Genomic DNA, 16540 nt, shown 5'->3' on the forward strand with positions numbered 1-16540 from the left:
CCTCCAGTGGCTGTAGTAATCATGATGGGAGCAAAGGAGGACGTCCGTCACAAAGGCGAGAAGGGTCTAACCGCAGTCTCACAGACTACCTACTTTACTACACGACCCCACCACCCCCTCAGATCTTTTCCTAACCTTGACCATGTCTGTCCAAAACTAGACTTTATAAAGTTTGTATAGGAAGGCGGTGGAGCTGGAAATTTCTTTTTTTCTTAAGATGGTGAAGGTATAACCCACCATACTTGCCTCTGACTAACACACTGATACTCTTACCTAACCTTGGCTAATCTGCTCCTCTTGCCTAAATCAGTCAAACCTCCAACTAACAAAGGAGCAGTAACTAGCCAATCAAAGGAGGAGAGAATGCGGGTCAGATCTTCTACATCCTAGGGGAAAAAATGGCATCAGGGTGGATGGATTGGTCAAACAAACACATGACTTTCATCCAGAGACCACTGTTTGTGTCCTATGTGAAACCAAGAATCATACTGATTTATTTTTACACAAGTTCTAAATGTTGCATCCCACCCGGAATCTACACCTTTGTGTAACGTGTTGTTATTCACCACATCGATATGCATGTTACGTCATGTGCCATCATGTTACGTCACAATGTCATTTACATTAAATCGTAATGTGATGACACCCAACCATAATTCTTCTCCTAAACCAGTGGTTCTCAAATGAGTGGGCCCGATGCTAATCCAGGTGTACCGTGGAATTTTGTGATAACCACACACTATTATTATTCAACTGGGCCTATACAAAAAAGTAAAAATGATTTTTTTATGACTGTATCAGTATATTTATGTGCACAGCCATTTTACTAATAAAGCAAACTCAACCTAAAAAATGTAATTTAGTTTGAAAAAAACCCTTCACGGGTAACCTGTTTGTCGCTGTCCTGTAGGGAATTACAAGTGGGTGACACATTGCATCAACACATTATCTTGGCGACAGTAGCTCAGTCCATAGGGACTTGGGATGGGAACCGGTGGGTGCTGTTCAAGTCTCTGTCGGACCAAATATGGTGTGGACTGGTAGCTGGAGAGGTGCCAGTTCACCTCCTTGGCACTGCTGAGGTGCCCTTGAGTAAGGCACCGTCCCCCAACCGCTCAGGCGCCTGTCCATGGGCAGCCCTCACTCTAACATCTCTCCATTAATGCTTGTTAAAATGGTCCTGTTTGTGTATGTGTGTATTTCGCACCTGTGTGTAATTGACAACGGAGTGAAAAAAAAAGAATTTTCCCTCAGGGGATTAATAAAGCATATAGATTTAAAAAAAAAAAAAAAAAATTACATTACTTAAATTAGTTCATGTTTTAATGGATATTTAATGGGTATTGTATATTTTAAAAAGTTTAAAATGAATTCTTGAATCATTTTGTTAAATATATAATGAGACAATAGTTGATTGTCAATTGTTATTTGATATTAGTAAATAAAAACAAACATTTATGTCGGCATAAGAGTGATAACACAATTATAATCATAACTAGCTGGGGCACTAAAAGGCTCCTGTGGGTCGTATTAGAGGGTAGGAACAAACAACGTACGGTTGTATGGGCTGGAGCACTTACTGCAATAATACTTATTAACAATAATACTCATTAACACCCTCGCACTGGTGTGGAAATAATCTTTTGACCTGCACCAGGTCAAAGGTCAGGATGCATAGAAACATGTATTTCATTTCTTGCGCAGGAGAGGAGCTTGAGCCTGACTCCTCCATTTGAAAGACTGTCCGTACCCTGTCGTTACAGCACATGTACACACACACACACACACACACACACACACACACGTACACACACACACCCTCTGCACATCCTTTTACTGTGACAAACAAAGAAGCTGTGCATGACTCACTCTGTGTTCCTCAGAGTTCAAGGACCCTGCAACAACAACATTTATGGCTCCATTTCAGACATACTGTAGCATTAAGGAAGCATCAAAAATGAATGTGTGTGTGCGTGAGTGTCTGTTTTCGTGTGTGTACACACATCTGCTGAGTGTCTGGAGACGGTCACGCTGTTTGCATCACCTCAGCCAATCCAAACATTTCCACAGCTGCTGTTTTAAACTAAGACCCCGGATTCTGTTTTCCACACAGCATCTGTCTGCAAATGAGCTCGATCTAAGAAATGTTTGCAAGACTAAGTTTTGTTGGGGATATTATTTTTCTGCATGTGGTGTGAATGAGTATGGAGACACACAAACTCCTCTCTGAGGCAGCTCTGCGTCTTGATCCTCACACATGTGTCTGTGTGAGAAAGGTGTAAAGGTGATTTAAGAGCTGTCCTGCAGCCACGTCCTTGACCTGTTTTGATATTAGAAACATGCTGGCAGCTTGATCTCAACATTGCGGCAGGAAGCGATAAGTCACCCACCATCAACATGTCACTGTCCAACCTTCAACATGTCCAACACACGCAGGCACACATCCTGTGACTGCACTTTCAATAACATGAAAGTACGAAAGGTGCAGAGTGAAGTCAACAATAACACGTGTACAGTTTAAAAACAAATATTATGGTTTTATAATGGGAGAGAAGTGAATAAGGGAGTTAAAGGTCTGAAGACAAAAGCATTTGGTCCTGATTCAGACATTTTTAAAGGTCAGTAAACTCTGAATCCGCCAAGGTCACTGAGGCGTGAAAGGTTATTATTCATGCAGAGCTGATGGCAATGAACAGAAAGTTATTACAGGGGTTGCAGAATGTAAAATCACAACTGCTTGGCTGACTGTTACATAATTTTATTTTTTTCTCATTCATCATTTCTTAAAAAAAAAAAAGTGCAGTAATCTCATCATTAACCTGCGGGGATGGAGCGTTTTCCTGCAGCCAGATTTACACAACATGACAGCATGCTGCCTTTGCCTTTGCCTGACTAAAATAACCATCTGCAGTGAGTTCTCTGGGACACGTGCAGCATGAATCACTGCCACTTACTACTAACTACAAACACAGACACGCATGCATGCTCTAATGTGGGTCAGCACACTTACTATGAGATGATGAAAAGTACATAATGGTGTCATTTCACCAAAAAATACACTACAGCTATTTTGTGTTTGAGTATGAGCTGCATTTTATTATTTTATATTTAATAGTTGCTCCAATGATACACAAAATTCATCACTGAAGTGCATAAATAGGCCCAAACATGTATTCCTGCAGCAAGGGAGAGCATTTGACTGTGTATGTGGGTGCACATAATTGTGGTTATGTGCACTTGTGTATTTGAACTGGGTGTAAGATTAATTCTACTCAACCTACCTTCTTATGTCATATAAAGAAATTAAACCCTCAAACCTAAAAGCACTTATCCTGTGCTCACACGTTCAAATATGTCTCTGACACTTCCTCTCTATGACATTTACTCACTGGTTTTTTTTTCTCCCCATATCAATAATGTAGGATTATAATTGCTCCCCTTTGAAGTAGCTGTTTAAATAATCCAGGGAGGATTGCTCTTGGCATCCCATTTTCAGCTCAGCGCGGAAAATGAGCCGCTGCAAAAAAATAAAAAATAAAAAATAAAATCCTGAATCTGGAGGTTGAGGCTGAGAAGCGATGTTAGCTACTGGAGGTAGTTAGCTTTAATCTGGCTGCCTGGAAATCTGCTCTGCTGTGCTCAGTGTGTTCACATATCACAAAGAGGTGCAGAATAGGGATGATTATTAATGGAGCACGGCTTAAAAGCAAAACTTGTAGTCCATTGATCTCAGTTTAGTTTATTCTCTCTTCATGATTTTCAAACGTCGATGTCAATGTAGGAAGAGATCCTCGTGTGCTGATTCTGACAGCTCTGACAACAAAACCTCATATTCATGCTTTTAGACTGCCATATTTTTCTCTGCGATCAGACTACTTTGTGCTGCTGCACTTTAAATGTCAACATTAGGTCACATCATTGGTGTTTAGCCAACCAGAAAAATGCACCACCAAACTGCAAAACAGAAATGCAAGATACATCACCAATGACTGTGTATGAGACTGGACTTCTTTGGCAAGGAAAGATACAGCCTCAAATAATTGTTTAATTGCTTTAAATTGATTATACACTGTTTAGGGATACACTGTAATTTATAACATATGCTTACACAATAGTTTCAGCAAAATTCAGTAGTTATTGTAGATATTTTGTTGATTTTCGACCAGCTTTTTATTATGACAATGTGAGTAGTATGTTTAAATGAACTGTGGTAAACTTCCCTCCATCTTACCAGCACCCAGATCACCCTGCTCGTCTCCCTCTTGATGATGCAAAACATGTCATTCAGCAGAGGGTTCCTGGTTTAAACCCTGAGGTGGGGGAGCCCTTCTTTGGGGAGTTGGGTTTTCTCCGGGTACTCTGGCTTCCTCCCACAGTCCAAAGACATGCATGTTAGGTTAACTGGTGACACTAAATTGCCTAATGTGAATGTGAGTGTGAATGGCTGTCTGTCTCTATGTGTCAGCCCTGTGATAGTCTGGTGATCTGTTCTGCCTCTCGCCCAATGTCAGCTGGGATAGGCTCCAGCCCCCCTGTGAGCCCTGACAGATGAAAATGAATGAATAAATGAATGTCATCCAGTGGACTTTTGCTGGCTCTACAGTTGAAATACAGATTGTTCTAACACATTTTCATATGTCTGCCACTCAGGAGGGACCAGTCCCTGTTTCTCTCTCTCAAACTCAGACCAAACTCCAATCAAACAGTAAAACTAAGCAGCGCTGATAAAATATGAACCAAGTTTCTGTTACTGTGTTGCCTATTTTTCACCGAAAATGTCATCCACCAGCGGTGTGTTTATGGGTCCAGTGTGGTGAAGTGTATTCTGGCCGTTGTAGGTTTTCTAACTTTTGAAAAAACGCAAATGCAACAGCCCCTTTTCTCTATTTCTGCTGGTCATGTCGTGCCAATTTCAAAAGTATTTGTGTCTTTCTACTGCAGACAGCCCAGTGTTATAAAAAGACCATCTTTGCAGTGAAATACTTCAATAAATGTGAGAAAAATCCTTAATTTAGAAAAACAGATTAGTTTTATTGCAAAATAGAGTTTTTGTTACCTGTAACTTTAAAACACACTTTTTTTTAACGATAACATCAGATCCCTTTTGAGCTTTGTCTCAGGACATGAAGGTGTTTTGTTTCAGAGGCTCAGACAGGAAAGATGAGAAAAGAAAACTCATGCATACATTCATACATTTATAGTACACAAAACAGATTACATAACCCCTTTCCGAAGAGCATTTTCTTATTGGACTTTGATGAGGAGATAAAGTCTTATTTTAGTGTTCTCAGTGTGATGCCATGAGTTCATATTGTCATCCCTACAGCGTGTTCGGGTTGTATTTATATTTTTATGAGCATTAATGATATCTTCTCTGTCTGCAAGGGTTTTGTGAAGGTCAGAGTTCAGCCACAGTGCCAGTTTAGCAGAGGATGGATGAGCATATGGGACTGTAATTAAAATGTATGAAAGTACATCAGGACGGGGAATAAAAGGAAGATCAAAGTGGTGGCTGGTGACTGAATAAATTATCTATGTGGTTATTTTTGTTGCACAGACATACTCCTAATGAGCATGTGTAGAACAGCGGTATTAAATAACCATCTTCAGTGTGTGGTGTGAATGAGTTTGCGCCGCCATGGCCCGACTGCAGCAACAGCAAAGTATTTTATAGAATTAGACAGAAACAGAGCTGTCATATTGCTTTACAAGCAACGAGATGAGAAGCTCTGAACAGACAGCAGTATCAGAACAGAGATGAAGCTGTTTTCTGCCCCAGTTCCTCTGCTTCCCAGCCACACTGATTCTGCTTAAAGACAAAGAATTCAACATTGGATGAGCTCGGGGCTCCGACCAGAGCTGGAATTTCAGAGAATAAAGTGTTTCATGCTACACTGCACCCTCCTGATCTGACCATTATGGAAATATGTAAATAAACCTCCACAGAGTGCAGGCTGTGTAGCTCTGGGATTGGGGAGCTCTAATTGGGAACATGACAGAGATGTCAAAGCACTTGATATATTTTTAAAGGGCCACAACAAAGAGCATTATTCAAAATCCCTCATCGTCGTTTTGTTTTGCAGATTCCTCCTGGATGCACTTTGAGCTTCATTGCTTATTGAACGGCTAAAATTCATTTACTTGGCAAACGAGGCATAAACAATTTATGAGTCATTAAACAAAGGTTGGACAAGTGAAGGGTGCTTTTTGTAGAAACACAAGAAAACAAAAACGCAATCATGCACATTACAGGAGGAATGATGTTCTTTTGAATAATTTCAGAAGCTCTGCTGGAAGCACTTTGATATTTCTGAATCACGCTGAGGCTGAGGTCAGGCTCTGGTCAGGTATCTGGTGGAGGATGAAGACCCTGAGGACAGAGCATGAGTGAGTCATATGATCCAAGCTTTCGGCCTTCACACAGACATCCACAGACAGACCAAAAGATTGGAAACAAAGGCTTGCAGTGTATTATTTCTGCTGAGGCATGAGCGTGAGGAATTCTCCATTAATCTGTTTCATCTTGTTTTATGAGGTTGTTACACCAAACACTGTGAGATGGGAAGTAAAGTTGTTTCTCAGAGTACCCCTGTAGGAGCCCGTGCCTGTTCTCACGGTATCAAAGCTGCTGCAGAGGCATATGTGTGCTTGACTAACACAGCATGTGTATCTACAGTGGGGCACATATATACTGTACATATATCTGTATATAGCAGTATAGTATATACCTTTAGCAGCAGAACAAGGAGAAGCAAACAGAGATCATGAAACAAATGTTTGACTCCATGCTGTTACATGTTGGTACAAAACTTTAACATGCAAAGCTTCCAATCAAAGTTTGAGACATTTTAATGCTTTATTTTTTATTTTAATTAGTCTTAAAGAGACAGTTCAACCCAAAATCAAAACCGCACTTTATTTTTTCCTCTTACCTGTAGTGCTATTTATAAGTCCAGATTGTTTTGGTGTGAGTTGTAGAGTGTTGGAGACATCAGCCATAGAAATGTCTACCTTCTCATGAATATAATGGAACAGATGGCACTTGGCTTGTGGTGCTCAAAATGCCAAGAAAACTTTAAAAAACCTTTTCCAGAAATCTAGATTCTCAAGGTAATCCACAGACTATGTTGTGAGCAGATTCATGTAGGAACTGTTTTATTTTTACTAGTGCATCTACTCATGGATGAGAGGTTTCGTGATCATGACGTGTGAGATGTAAACCTTAATGGCATCTTCCTTGGCTGAGCTGAAACGTGTGCTAACTCAGTAGTGTGAGTTTCCTTCTGCACAGTAATATGGGTGGCAGGTGGTGTTTGGTAGGAAGAAAAGCTTGGCTGATATCGCCAATATTCAGCAACTCACACCAAAACAATTGAAAAATAGCACTACAGGTAAAAGGGATAAAGGGTTCCTTTAACAAGCTATGCTGGCTATTCTCTGAGGCTGCAGGCTACTTGTGCACCTCTGTGCTTTGAGCTAAATGTACAGTGACAAAGCTGACATGCTGATGTTCAGCAGGTTTGATGTTTATTATTTTTTCCATCTTTCTTTAGCGTGTTAGCATGCTCATGTTTTCTAATGTCGGCTGAGGCTGATGAGAATGGCATTTGTTTTGGAGATATTTGGTCTTCAAGCAAATTATTAAATACATTCACATTTTGATTTCATGATGACAAAAGGTAAAGTCAAAGGATCACCAAAGTTATTACAATTCATGCTTTTGGAAACAAGAATATGTGTACCAAATTTCATGGCAGTCTATGTGATAGGTTCTGAGATATTTCACTCAAAACTACAAATGTGAACCTGCTGATGGCGCTAGAGAAAGGGATCACCAAGGTTATCAGGATTCATCCTCTGGAGAATTCGGATCAATGTACAAATTTTCATGGCAATCCAGCCAAAAGTTGTTGAGACCGACCGACTGACATTGTCATCCCTGGAGTCACACTGCTAATGTTGCTAAAAACAAAAATGGGATGACCAGGACTTTTTACTCTGCTTTCTTTACATATATTTCTTTGCAGCATCTTCCTCTCAGTTGTTATGAAATAAACAGTCTTGTCTTGTAAAAAAAAACTCACAGGATGCCGAGGGCAAGGACACTTTTTGGGATGCACACTTGAGAACACAGATCTATGCAAGCATGCACACACACAGCTGCAACAGCACACACTCACATACTTTGCATATCGTGTAAGACAATAAACTCACTGGGCTTTTTGATGCTGGAAAAATAAAAGATGCTCTACCCACAAACATGAAGCCCAGAAAATGTCTAACTTTAATCTTTTGCAGTTCAGAAAGAAGAAAAATCTCCAGCCACCCCAACCTAATGAAGTAGACTCCAATGGGAACCCACTGGGGAAAAGGAGAGGCTGCAGCACATTTGCACGTTTCATTTCAGCTGGAAATCATATTAGCGTTGTGGGCTGCCGAAGCCTGAAGTTGAAATGAACCATGGAGGCGATTTAAAGGAGAAAGGGATTGAGAAAAGAAGGTCTGTGGTGTTGAATTGGGAGGGCGGAGGCTGAGTGTGGAAGAGAAGGAAGAGATGAAGCTCATGTACAGTAAAGTGGGAGATGAAGGGTGGAGGTTATTTGGACAGTGTGGGATTAGGGAGAAGAAAAGGAGCAGAGGTGGTTGACAATCTGGAGGGAGAGATGATTAGGAGGAGAAGCTGGGAGGCGGAGGAGAATGTGGGGGTTACGTACTTGGCATTGGTGCAGGATATAAATTGGCATGTTGTACGCAGTGGAGGAGAGGTCATTTGGAGTTCAGCAGTGACATGCCTCCTGAGTATCCTTCTCCTCAGGCAGGAGAGCCGGCCCAACATCAAAGACATAAGGTGATGCTGCGGAGGCTGTGAGATAGTTTGAAGCTGCGCTTTGTTTTTAACTTTGATGTTTGAGCTGTTTACAAGTGAAGTGATAGTGGAGATGACTCATTACATCACATATGTTGTAACAATGTGTTGCTGCACTGCAAAGGAACAGCCAGGTCACCAAAGGAAAATGTCGGTATTGTATGTTTCTGCAAAGCACAGATACATTACAGTTGTACATTTCAAACTTATCAACATTTCTAAAGTGACATAGATCTACATGTAATGAGCTGACTTTGTTATTGGGAGGTGGAAGTAAAGGTGGATGTGCAACAACTAGGCAAGATGCCTGCAAAGCTGCAGACTACTGTTTGGGACCAACAAACAAAAAGTGCTTGTTTTTTAGCGAGGCACCAACACCATATCCAGCTTTGATCGTGCCATTCCAGCCATTTTTGTGCCACCAACGGCGGTTGTTTTTAAGCAAGACACTGGCAGCATTTTCAGCAGCTATCATGCCACTTAAAACAAGATGTTTTCAAACAGGACATCAGTGACATTTTCAGCTGTGATTGCGCCACCAACAGCGGTTGTTTTTAAGCAAGACATCGACGGCATTTCCAGCTGTGGTTGTGCCACCACAACAGCTTGTTTTTAGTGACATGTCAGCAGCATTTTCAGTGGCAACTGTGCCACCATCGACAGTTGTTTTTTGGCGAGACATCAACAGCATTTTCAGCTGTGATTGTGCCACTAGAAGCAGGTGTTTTTAACGACAGCTGTTTTTTGGCTAGCGATTGTGCCACCAAAGGGGATTCCTGTGATTGTCAGAATCAGAATCAGAATCAGAAATACTTTATTGATCCCCGAGGGGAAATTATTTATGTTACAGGTGCTCCTTGCAAGAGAGGAAAGATACGTGAAAATATAAGAAATTTTAACAATAGTATTAACAAATTTATAGTTAAATAAACAGGAATTATTAACAAACAAACGTAAATAAATATATATATATATATATATATATATATATATATATATATTGTAAACTGAACAAAATTATTTACACAAACAGAATATATACAGTCAGGGTGAATGGGGTTATTGCACAAGTTAAATTAAATTATTGCAGTGTGTGAAAAAGTCTCAGGGCCACTCAGAGGGAGGAGTTGTACAGTTTGATGGCCACAGGCAGGAATGATTTCCTGTGGCGCTCAGTGGTACATCTTGGTGGTATGAGTCTCCCACTGAAAGTACTCTTGTGCCTGACCAGCACAAGGTGGAGTGGGTGTGAGACATTGTCCAAGATAGTTCGTAGCTTAGACAGCATCCTCCTCTCTGACACCACCATCAGAGAGTCACACTCCGTTCCCACAGCGTCACTGGCCTTGCGGATCAGTTTGTTGAGTCTGTTGGCGTCCACCACCCTCAGCCATTGTGCAATCAAAACTGGGTTTTTAAGCCAAAACACGATCTTTTCCTAACCATAACCAAGTGTTTTTTGCGCCTAAACCACATGTTAATCACCGGGTTGTTGAAATGTAAAGAAAGGAGAAATTTCAGCATGTCTTGGACATAATAACATACAAATGTTACATATCCGTGGATTACAGAAACCTACAGTACCAACATTTATTTTGGCAATTGGATTGCAGGACATCTAAATGAGTTATTTAATATTATACTGCATTGTAAAAGGAGCAAAAGAAACCACTGGATATAAACCCTTTTTTCTCAAGTATTTTTGAGGCACTTCAAGCTTTGAGAGATGACAGGAAATCAGGGGAGAGAGAGAGAGAGAGAGAGGCAATGAAATGCAACAAAGATCCCCAGGGGGACTCAAAACAGGGAAGACGAAGTTTATGGTCAGTGCCATGGTGCATAGGCCCATCTTCTCAATACTAATGTGTGATTCTGATATATCTCAAGGTCTTGTTCTTGTCTTTAGAATAACAAGTGACACTGTAGTTTTGCTTTCTTTTACCTTTTCACACTTCAGACCACATGTCCAAACTAAATAAAACTGACTGATTAATTAAGCACATTACCAGAAAGACTGATGACAAGATGCAATTTATTAGGATGAAACAATTGTCCCCATGATAACTTACGCATGTCGTGACCAGCTACTCTATCACACATCCGGATGCTTAGGTAACTCCATATGGATTAACATCATTGCAGCAGCTGCTCGTTTCGACTGACAGGGATTTTTGCACCTTAAGATTTCGTAGAAATCAAATCCATACATCCGTCTAACAAATGAGGTCATTCAGCATTCATAAAGCTCCTCTTTCATGGATGAAACAGGCAGGTGGCAGTCCATTGTGTTGTGACGAGAAGACCCCATATTGTGTTTCCAGGGTGGGTGGACAGGAGGCAGTGGGCGGGAATCTGGGAGTTCAAAGCAGAGTAGAGCCGAGAAGGGGCTCACCTGGCTCCTGTTCTGGATGTTAAACAGCAAATTAGCCTCATCAAAGGAATATTCTAGATTACTTGGTTTTCTTATGTTAACATTATCCCTTATGGGTGACACATCTTTTAAACTCCAATTTAAGTAGTCAGATCACTGGTTTGCATGTGTTTCTGTACTTTTGGTCCAAGCCTTTAAGGCAGAGTTTGAACCCTACAGTCCCCCAAATGTGCCCCATATAAATGTCTGTTTCATAATGTGCATCATTATGTGGTCCAATCGAAGATAGAGTCCAAACCTGTGGCAAAAGATCCCAAGATAAATTGAGCAAATCACAAGATTAATAAAAGTATAATCAAGAAAAATATGTGTTTTTGTTGCACAAAATTAAGTTCACATTTTAAACTTCTCTCTAAATTTAGCTTTTTTTTTTTATAAAACAGTCGCTCTGTGGTCAAACCACACTCAACTCCTGTGCATAGTTAATGTTAGTCACATGTTGTCACAAGTAGAGACTGATTTGATATTAAAGGTTGGGAAGCAGTGGTGTAAGATATGGATGTAAAAGCCTTAGAAGGAATAATAGCTTATTGTGGTAGGTTTATTTTAAAGGAACTATGTGTAAGATTTGGGGAGATTTAGTGGTGAAGGCGGCAGATTGCAAACAACTGAAACTTCTCCTAGCTAGAATTCCCTCAGTGTCTCCAAAACAAACACACAACTACAGGGGCTGACGCAAAAATGCAAATGGAAAAGAGCCAGTGTTGGTTTGTCTGTTCTGGGTTACTGTAGAAACACAGTGGTGCAGCATAATGATCTCCATAGACAAGGACCTGCTCCCTATGTAGATATAAATAGCTCGGTCAGTGGTAATGAAAACATGATTGATCATTTTCAGGTGATTATAAACTACATAAAACAAACTTGTTATATTATATTCCATTTCTGCCAATGTATCCCCCTAAATCCTACACACTGGACCTTCAAATCATTCTGAAAAATAACACAGCTGCCATAAATACTGAAACAAAACCAGCTACCAGTATGTGAGGCATTGCAGCAACCACTGTGGTATTTTGCCAACAGCATTTAAAATCCACTTAAACTGTCAATTATACATTCAAATGAAAAAAAATGAAAGTGGTACTTAAAAACAACTTTTAAAAGATGTAATCAAAGAAAAAAATGGACAGTGCAACCTCAGACAATTTTTACTTTTGCCTGATTGGGACCCAAAGGAGCCTCTTGGCTTATGCATCGGCAGCTACTCAACTTATAACAGATGGTTACACTGAGATACAGCTCTGTGTCCCAAGCTGCTCTGTTGTTCATATTGTGATTGCACTCTGTTGAATATTTAATTAACAGTCTATCAAGCGACACTGGCAGTGATTTACTTTGTCTACAAAACTGCAAATAGTAGCTCAATTTTCTAAATGAATAGGCCTAAATATTTTAGAATATCAAACCACTAAAAGGGGATTGATAGTGAGAGTAAAACCAATATGTACAAGAACAAATTAGAGAGAGAGAGAGAGAGAGAGAGAGAGAGAGAGAGAGAGAGAGAGAGATGAGATAGAACTTTATTAATCTTTATTAACTACTCTAGTAGCAGTATTGGAGGAGGTAGTCAGATCTTTTACTTCTGTAAAGCAGTAACACCACAGTGTAGAAATACACTATTACAAGTTAAAGTCCTGCATTTAAAATTTTACTTAAGTAAAAGTACAAAAGTAGCATTAAAATACATTTAAAGTACCAAAAGTAAAAGTACTTATTATGCGGAATGGCCCATCACTGAAAAAATATGTGGTATAGGCGAGATTATCTTTATTAATTAAATTAGAATTATTGCATTATTAATTTAATTATTTTAATTTAATTCTGTTGTGTAGTTTAATCTATAATCTTAATAATGCAACTTTTTTTTAAAAACATTGTGTATTAATATTCTAAACTGTAGTCTATAATAATACATCAGCATTTATTTTCTAGATATTTTGTATTCATATTTTAAATAGTAATCTATAATGACACATCATCATTTATTTTTTTATATTTTGAATTAATATTTCAAATAGTGATCTATAATTATACATGATTATTCATTATTTCTATAATTATTTGTATTAACATCTTAAATAGTAATCATCATCATTTATTTTTTTACTGTTTGTATTTTTTTTTTAAATAGTTATCTATAATAATACAACATTTATTATTTTTTATATTTTTGTATTAATATTCAAAATAGTGATCTATGGTAATACACCATAATGTATTTCAAATATATTTTGTATTAATATTCTAAATTGTAATCTATAATTATACATCATCATTCGGCATCGGCCCCAAAAAATCCATATCGGTCGGGCCCTACTAAATAGTAATAATACACCGTCATTTATTTTCTAAAAATATCTTATCAATATTCTAAAAAGTAAACAGTAAAAAAAAGATCAAGTAGTAGTATTGTTGTCAAATGTGGTGAAATAAAAACAATATTGGCTTTCTAATATGTAAAATAGTGGAACCATGAGGTAGGATGAAATAGAAATTCTCAGGTAAAGTTCAAGTACCCCAAAATCTTACTTGAGTACAGTACTTGAGTAAATGTACTCCACCACTGATGAACACAAAGTATTAAACACATAAACATCCGCTGGAGTTATTGCTTCCTCGGTAGTCGCAGCCCCCCCTCGCGGACCCCTTGCCCTTCCTTCCCCGGTCCTAAACCTTACTGTTGTGGATCAGCAGTCGAGCCCCTGGTGGAGCACAGAGTCAGCCCGCCCCGCAGAGCAGCAGAAGCAGCAGCAGCACCAACCCGGGCTCTGCCGGTGACAGTACCAAACACACTCACCCTGGACAGGCAGCAGCGTCGGATCAGCGGCGAATCTACGGAGCTGCTGTGGACTGGATGGGTCTGTGTGAAAAGGAGCAGCAACTACAGAAACAACTACAGATAAAGAAGAGTAGACCTTTCTCTGGCTGCTTGTTGTTTTCAGAAAAGTTGTGCCCGCTTTGGAAAGGCGACCGGATACACGCACATTTACTGCTGGAGGAAACACTGCTGCACGGGCTGCTGAAAGAACATCTTGGTTAAGGTGAGTAGATCAGGCAGCGTGCAACAGTGATTCAGTGGGGCAGCCTGTATGTCTGCGTCTGTATTATTAACAGGAGGGTTCGATAAAGTTATTGATTTTGTTTTAAAGCTTGTTTTTGTACATGTAGTGAAGAATGAGTGTAACTTGTTTTAATTTGTTGCAATAACATCCATAAACAAGTGGGGTTTATGGTCAGTTATGTCAAAATGGAGGGTGATGATGGCAAGTTATGGTGTTGATGCGTTACAGTGTGAGTGGCTTAATCTATGCGATTGATTGGTTATTGATGGATTGACTTGTCAGAGTGATTAAAGTACTTATAAGTATAATGTGTAGTTGCTCCAGTTGGATGTAGTGACTTAGTTTTCCTGCAGTTTCTTGCAGTGAATTCGGCTGTGTTTCCCTTATGAAGTGGTGTGTGTGGAAGTGTGTGTGTGTGTGTGTGTGTAACCAGAGAAAAAACCAGAAATGTTATCTCTATCCAGCTGTTTTCGTGAATGGGGTTACAACTGACACACAAACACACACACACACACACAACTGCTCCTGCATGTCACCTTTCGCATTATGTCACTTCTGTCTCTTGATATCTGCAGCTGTTGTTGTTTGTATAATAAAGACAGAAAGAAGCAGAGAGGATGAAAGGAGTGTGATGAAAAGTAAAGGTCACACAAAGAGAGGAGAAAGACCTCAGCACCATTTGTTTTATGCTCTCAAGGCCCACTTTAATATATGGATTAGTTAGTAGTTGAACTGGAAACGCCCAGGGTCTTATTGGACCATAAATAATCCCCGCAGGAGCAGATATAAATGCTGAAGCATGCCTGAGATGCTCTCCATCTTCTTCTCATCTGTGGTGAACCCTCCCCCCCCCCGCAGCTGATTGATGTCAAGTCGTCACAGCTTTAAGACTTTAGCTGAATGCAAACATTACGATACACAACACAGTGCATGCATGCTGCAGACATGTATTCTCCTTGTTCTGCACATGCTCCCTTGTCTCATGCACAGATGTTAACTCAGTGTTTAGGCATCACGCCACCACACAGGGAGACCCTACATCATCCTGCCCTGTCACCACAGCAAAGCACAGAGTAGGCAGGGGCGGGAACGAGGAGGGAGGAAGGTGGCAGGACACATGCAGAGAGAGAGAAGGGGGAGAGGGGGATTTGGTGGTGGTGGTGGGATGTGATAACCAAGCTCTCAGGCGATCAGGATTGGAGCAGCTGAAGAGGCGGGCGGGGGGCAGGTAGGGGAGGAGGGTGTGATGCTGAGGGATCATTTTTATCACATGGCCCCTTCACAGGACAAGAAGCCCTGAGGGGGGTGACGTGTGAGTCAGCCAGCGAGAACATGACCAAAGTCATGGTCAGTGTGCCTTTGATGGCACGTACTCTGAAAACATTTCTTCTGCTCCTGCTCTTCTCAAGTTTGACATGATTATGAGATACGTTTTTACAGCCTCCATCCTGCTTCAACTGTTGAATAAACCAACCTCTCATCATCTCCATTCATGTCTACGTTGAGTTAACAAATATGTGCGAGTCTGGAAACAAGAACACAGCCGGAGGCACGATCACAGCTGATGCACATCTGCACAGCTCTGAAGACGCCGAAACATCTCAGACACGCCCACTGCTCAAAACATAGCAGCAGCAGCAGCTTTTGCAGCTTAATTTGCTCATTAGATAATCTCGGCTGAAAATAGCACGTAAATGTGCACACAGGGGGCACATCTGTGCGCTCGGGAGCACATCTTACATAACAAGTAAAGGAAAATCCCACATTAGAATGATATATAGCGAGAGAGCGATCTGATCCACACCTGTGAGGCTCAATTAGCAAAATGCCTCTGCAGCCATCTGGGACTGAGATGACTTCCATTTCATTTTGCTGCAGCGGTGATGATGTTGACGTTGAGTGGTGGATGTGATTAAAAGCACGCAAGTGGCATGTCAGCAATGTTTAATTCATTGTCATTCATCATGATGTAACAGAGAAGCTCTACACAACAGAAACTCCTCTACATCCTCCTGTTATGAAGCACCACTGTAGGTACATTTAAGACAAACCAGGAGTGTGTTTCGTTTTCTAACATAACGCTGAGCTTACATGTGAAAATTCTCATGTGTGGAAGCATGATGGGAGCTTAAACTCCTCTGTGGGAATCATGCAATCGGAGGAGCTCAACAGATGTGT

The 16540-nt window shown here is 40.3% G+C and overlaps 1 protein-coding gene across 2 annotated transcripts in view; it reads left to right on the forward strand.

The window, feature by feature from the left end:
• Positions 1–16540, forward strand: part of lzts2a (leucine zipper, putative tumor suppressor 2a) — a 237700-nt gene that overhangs the window by 172742 nt on the left and 48418 nt on the right. The window contains exon 1 of one of the 2 annotated variants that reach the window (XM_049600282.1): positions 14045–14341. The exons of the other annotated variant lie outside the window; for it this stretch is intronic. The gene's annotated coding sequence lies outside the window, so the exon portion shown is untranslated. Of the gene's footprint in view, positions 1–14044; positions 14342–16540 lie in introns of those variants that run through there. 2 annotated transcript variants of the gene reach the window in all.

This window comes from Epinephelus fuscoguttatus, linkage group LG16 (genome assembly GCF_011397635.1).
Source record: "Epinephelus fuscoguttatus linkage group LG16, E.fuscoguttatus.final_Chr_v1".
In the NCBI taxonomy this organism is placed as follows: domain Eukaryota; kingdom Metazoa; phylum Chordata; class Actinopteri; order Perciformes; family Serranidae; genus Epinephelus; species Epinephelus fuscoguttatus.